Source organism: Salminus brasiliensis, chromosome 9 (assembly GCF_030463535.1).
Source record: "Salminus brasiliensis chromosome 9, fSalBra1.hap2, whole genome shotgun sequence".
In the NCBI taxonomy this organism is placed as follows: domain Eukaryota; kingdom Metazoa; phylum Chordata; class Actinopteri; order Characiformes; family Bryconidae; genus Salminus; species Salminus brasiliensis.
The window spans coordinates 11,011,458-11,018,149 of record NC_132886.1 but is presented as its reverse complement, the minus strand read 5'-3'; positions in this window follow the sequence as shown (position 1 = coordinate 11,018,149).

Here is a 6,692-nt window from a genome sequence, read left to right as displayed (position 1 = left end):
TCTGCATAAATCTAAAAACACAAAAGATTGAGACAGTCTGAAATGCACAGCACGCTTAAACAGCTCGAACGATGTTAAAGAAAATATGTATATTGGTTTGTACATGTATTTATTTTTATTTCAGTGATTTGCATCATTGCAGGGATTGAAAAGAAAATCTGTGTTTGAACACACACTCTGGTTATAAGAGACATTAACATTTTTTGTAGTTTTAGAAATTTAAGATTGTTTACAAACTTGTAGTTTTTAAATATGGGTATTAAAGGGGAAGGAAAGCTGTGATCTCTCATAAGTAATTTTTTCCTTTGTCCTTCCAACTGTGGCCCATGGATGGATGACTTCTAAGCTTTTACTGCCCTCTCTGAACCCTCTGAAAACTTTTTATGGTTCATAGAAGGTGGCCTGAAAGGTCCAGTTCTGTGGGGGGAAAAACAACAACATCATTGGGTTGCAATGGCTGGAAACTTGGAGGTAAGCCTGTAGGATGTCAAAGTCAAAACTGTGATTTTAGTATGTCATTTTCTGGTTCTTGTAAAATGATGAGAATGGAATAATTCCTTAAGATTTTATTGAAGTTACAAATGAACACCAAGTTGGTGAATTGTCCGTTAAAATTAAAATGCATGTGACAAGTTCAATACATGTTTCGTCAGAACTAAATCTCTTTGTGGCTTTCTAAAAGGTGTATGCCTAAATGAATGATTTATGTCCCTTTCTCTTTTTATCTCTCTCTCTCTCTTCCCTTTCTTGTTTTCTCTTTCTCCGATATTGACCAGGCCCTTGCGGCTATTCAGTTTGTCCTTTACACACAGACACAAACTCAGAAACTTTACTGACAAGGCTGAGCAAAGCAATGGCTTTTGTAGTCTATGGGAAGTCCTTTTGTTTTGATCCAAATGGAAGTCCAGCGCTTGTGAATTGTGTGTTCCACTGGTTCGCAATTAGCAGGTGAACTGAAGACAGGGAGGGGGGGGGGGCAACAACATTTAAGTCTGACTCTAGTGTTTGCCCCCTATCAGTTATACACTTTTGGGTCTCTGTTTTGGGACCCAGTGCCTCTGTTTGGGTGACATCTGGCTGCTACCCCCTGGAACTGTTTCTTAAGCCACTTGGTATTATAGGAAATTGTCTGATACCCTGATAGACCAATGGTGAGTCAAGACTGCTATGAAAGAAAGTGCTATTGGGTTTGGAGGTGGTGGGGGATCCTTATGTTGTACATGTATGAGATGTAGGTACAAAGGTAAAAAAAAAAAGAATTGGACTGTAATAAGAAAGTGTTTAGATTAATTTGCATAATGAGCGTTTGTTGTTTAGTATGACCGGCCAATCTAGGGTCTATAAAAGGGTTTTAAATTATGCAATTATAGGAAAGTAAACTGGTTTCTGTTTAAAAACGCATTCAAAATTACCCGCATGAAAAAGCAACCGGAATAAATCGCAGGCTTGTAGTGTTTATATTTAATACAAACGATTGAGTTTAATACCGTACAGTTCATTTTTACTTTTGTATCTAATCTCTTCACTGATTTTACTGAAGATTGGAATCGCATTCTAATATGTTAAGCTTTATGTTCTCAAATAGACCGCTTAGATCATCGCCAAGCCAGGAAATGACAAGTTATGGCCAGATTTGTCCTGTTATAACAGTGGAGAGCTACTGTTAGTCCGCGCTCTGTCCATCCACAATTTCTAAACGATCTCTCCTGACTTACAGTGCAGCTCATTAGTCTAGCTCGTTATCCAGGTTTCTGCATTTTGCTGTTTTGTTTCAGAGACACAGAAGCTCATTTTCCCAGGCATTTCGACCGTTGCATATATTTAATCTGCTCTTTTCGTTACAGACACTGCTCTTTGAAATCCTCATTATTTATATTATATTCTCCATATTGTGTTTAAAGTCCACACAGAACGTTTTGAGATTTCCAACAAACTTAAGTAAAACTGTAAATAATCTACAGTGCTATGTGATGCTTTATACGGTTAAGCAAATACTATTTCATAATCGGATTATTGTATAATCAGAAACATGAACATGTTTTATAGATGCATGCTGTTTTTTTATCACGTCTTTTAGAGTGTCTTGTCACTTTAGGCAAAGCTCTCCAAAACCGAGAAGAAAAAAAACCCTTCTGCTTTTGCAGTAACAAAAGTAAATTAAAGTCAATTTAAAACTTTTTACCAAATCTAGCAAACTGTAGTGGGGTTTCGATGGACATCGATAAAACATATAATATAATATGTTAGTAATTATAGTACTAAACTACTAAATAATATATTATCTGTTGCAATAATATACAATATCGACCCTGAATATTCCTGTATTACTTAGTCTTGTAGTCTTATTTGTGTAGTATCTTGTACTAAACCATTGTATTTGCCTGAATGTACGATTCTAAAAAGTGTCCTGTAGAAGCGCCTAAAGCATTGCTAGCTTTTTTTTCTACTGTTGATCTCCGCTCATCCCAAGGGCGTTGTACAGTACTACCGCAGTTCTAAACCCAAGCGCTGAAGATAAATCGGTGTTCAATTAAAGAAACAAACAAAAACAGCTACAAAACAAAGCTTCGAAGAACAGTTCTTTACACTAACTAATTGAAAATCTGAAGTCACTTTTGGGAATATCTCATGTTTTAATTGCACTGCTGGGGGTTTCTGAGACTGTACACGTTTAACATAAAGACGTGTTGCCTCTTACAGTGATGAGGCTAGAAGGCGGATACAAGAACTTAAAATAATGTTTCCTGTACTTTTTCAGCGGTCTTAGCACAAATATTAAAACAGGTAAATTCCTCTCCGTATACATTTATTTTCCTCGGTTATATCTGTCTGATATCGTTTTATAATAATACAACCTGTCACACAAAAAGCGAGTGAACACCGAAAAAGTTTAAATGAAAATAGGTTTTCCACCTGATATTTTAAATAAAAAAAAATTTAAATAAAAAAAAACATTAATTTTCGAGTTCATACATTGTTTTCTTCAGAGATGCTGCGATTTACAGTTGGAAAATTCTTTAGAGAACGTCATAAAATATATTTAAAAAATGTAAAATATAAATAAGATATAAAATAGATATGTCTATTCTATTCCATTGTATCTTTTTTGACACAATGTAAAGAACCTTCTTAATTCAAACTTTTTAAAAAGTGAAATGCAAAAAGTGAGCCGGGTCCTGCTTGTGCCAAGTACAGCTTTGGACTACAAATCCCGAGGAAATTTCTGCATTCTTTATTTATGACTAAAAGTGAATGGTCGCTGCATGGCTTACCGTGTGGCATCTTTGCTCACGAGCCGGATATGTGAGTACCTTTTTTGCAGTGCCAACATAAGTCACTGCACGTGTTATTTGGTGTGGGAGTAGTTAGGAAGTATGCTCCTCTTAAAACCAGCTTGTAACTTAATGAACATTTTAGGTTTTAGCCATCAAGAGCACTGAGCTCCTGCGAGGTTGACACTGACCTTCTTCCAACCTGTCTGGGATTCCTTCTTGTGTTGCTTAAACGGCCTTTTCTGAGACTGCACGACCCTTTTACTTCTTAATAATGGTTTTATCGGCGCTCTCTGGATTGCCAAGGTCTTCAGAACCCTTCCGCTGAGTTGTGTCTCTTCACAATGTTGTTCTTTCAAAGTTTTTCAAATGAAGTGGTTAAAATATTTTTAAAAGTTACTCAACTAAAACTTTTTTAAAAATTGGAATTCTAATTATCTTTCAAATGAAGATTAAGCAACTGGTGCTGTTTCATTCAGACAGGTCTTTTAGTTGGGGACTATGCAAAGACACCGTCCTTTTATTTATTTTTTAAAATGACATTTTTAAAACACAGAGTCATACTGAATAGCAATACAATATTATTTTGCCCTTGAAAGCTCCGGTGTGGAATCTGAGAAAAGGAATGTAAAAGTTATTTTTTCTTTCAGTTCATTTAAATTCCATCTATGAAGTAACCCAAAGACACAAAATAATTATTTTAAATACTTCAAATAATTTATTACATTGTACACTGTGAAATTCTGACCAACCTTTCTTTTATCAGGCATTAAATATTATTTGTCTGTTGGACAGGAAAAAAAGTCTTCATATGCTATAAAAGAACCTTTTTATTTATTAAAAAGAGTCTCTAGTTGTGCATTAAAAGAAAAGGTTGCTTCTTATAATACAGAACAGTCCAGTTTTGTATAGTAAAAATTCAGCATTGATAAAAAGTTATAGACTTCTGGGGTATTGCATGGGCACTCTTGCTAAATATCAGAAAAAGAGGGTGAGAAGGACGGGGATGGCTTTTTACATGTACAAAATGAGTAGAATAACCCCCATCCAAAGCTAAAATGTATTTTTCTACATGCTAACCCAGGTACCTACTGCAAATCATGACACCCTGTATAAGGTCAGCAGCAGCCTGAGTCAGCCAGAGAGATTACACATGCTTTAGACTGTAGAAGAACAATGACATGTATTTTATACTGTGGTAAAAAAAAAATAATACTGTGTATTTATGTTGCTTTAGTATTCAACCAATGGAATACAGAAGTCTAAAAAATGCCATGAATGTATCACTTTTCTGTACTGTTTTCTCATGATTTCAAGATAACATGACAATGCTTGTGATCACAATGTACTTTTCTTGACCACACACCTTACCTGAAAAGTCACTATAAAAATATTGAGATCTTAGGAAAATAGTTGTTATTTTGAGATCACAAGAAAAACATGTTGTGATCTTGAAAGAACAACATTTGTTATCCTAACAAATCAACTTGTTATCGTGAGATCAACACAAATATGTTGTGATCAGGATTTAAGGCTACAGAAAAATATAATTAACTCATTACCTTTTGGACTTGTGTAGATAGAGGACAAGGGTTTCAAGTTTATTGTGTTTTACTGCTGTTCAGATCACAAATTTAACATCCAATTCATTCACTTTTGAAATTGGATTGAACGAACAATCAAATTACAGCTTTAACCATTATTCTGTACCTGCATTTGGAGATCTTAATACAGCTGCTAAATATTGCTAATAGTTATTTTTGTATTATGCAGGTATGAGACTGAAGTGTAGATATCGATCCTTGGTGTGTCTACTCGATATGGACAATGTTTTGCGTGTTAACTGCAGTACTGGCATGGCTATTACGTGCAAATGACTGTTCTCTGATGATGTTGAGAGAAATTGTATGTTTCTGCGTAGCTTCGATTAGTCAAGACATTCACAAATAAGTTAACTAACAGACCAGTCTTTCATCATCAAAGTTTCTTTACTATGTTTTAAGACTGCAAGGCACATCACAGTCACATTATTTAGCAAGGTAATCACACACTGAGGGCTGGGTCAGATGTTTAATTAAAGTGACTTAAACTGAGTTTGTAACTAAGCTGTTTATTTCGCTTTGTATTGACTGGTTCAGACTATTTATTTGAATGGAAGATAAACAGTTAAACTGCTTAACATGAAATCATTTTTAGGTTTAATTGATGAACCATTTTATACATTGCAGCATTTTCCCATATAGTGCGGTCCTAGTGATGCTGCTGATTTGTATATGACTGCCAGTGTATGCATGTGTGTGCGTGTGTGTGAAGTGTTTGTGTGTGTGAAGTGTTTGTGTGTGTGTGTGTGTGTGTGTGAGAGAGAGAGAGAGAGAGAGAGAGAGAGAGAGAGAGAGAGAGAGAAAGCGAGATGCATGAGCAGCTGAAGCAATCAGCCCTCTCTTGACTGTGTGTGTGGGGTTGCTCAAGTCCTCCGTGGCTTTCTGACTGACAGCTCCATTCATTCCGTTCACAGTTTAATCTGTGTGGAGCGGCTGAATTGAATAATGAGCCATTTCAGCGCTGCGCAGATAAACACTGCTGAAAGTGGCAAAACTGTAATTATGGCACTGCGTTGGCCCTAATGGGCCTGCGATGTTAGATAAAGGGTTTTAATTTTGGTGATTGTGAATTACGGCAACTTTCTGCCGCTGCTGCCGTGGAGCTGAGGCCGCGCAACAATAAGCTCGGCCTGTATGTATCAAAACTAGCACAATACTGCACTATAATGAACGTATTGCTGCTAAAATACCATCATTTGCCACGACAATTGATGCCGACCAAGCACTGCTTTATGCCTCTCGTAAATAAGGAAAACCCAGGCTATTAAAAACTAGGACTGCATGATATTTCAGCTGAAGCAAACAGATGTTTATATGGGTTTTGTTTTCTTCGAAAAAATTTAAGGGGTTAAAATCTGTTGGCAAATATTCATTGCAGAAGTAAAATAGAAACTAGATATTTACACTCATCGTGATGTTTGCAGTTTGGTGCTAAAACGCCCACAGCGAATCCTAAAAAACATTCATCTGGACCATCTCAATACTTTCAGTGGTATTCGTCTGAACCGTGTCAGTACTTTCAATATTATTCATTTGGACCATCTCAATAGTAAAACCATATTTTAAGCGACGGTTCTTTAAACCTTTGAAAGGTTCATAGAGATGTGTAAATATGAAAAGAGCGTTCAAAGATCTAATATATATATATATATATATATATATATATATATATATATATATATATATATATATATATAGCAATTGATATTTGTCCTTGAGATATATTGGTGTAAACCAGCAGATATAATGAACACAGTACAACAAAAAAAGCTTAAGTTAGCAATAGTGTGAACATTATGTTAAAGCCTAGTTAAACATA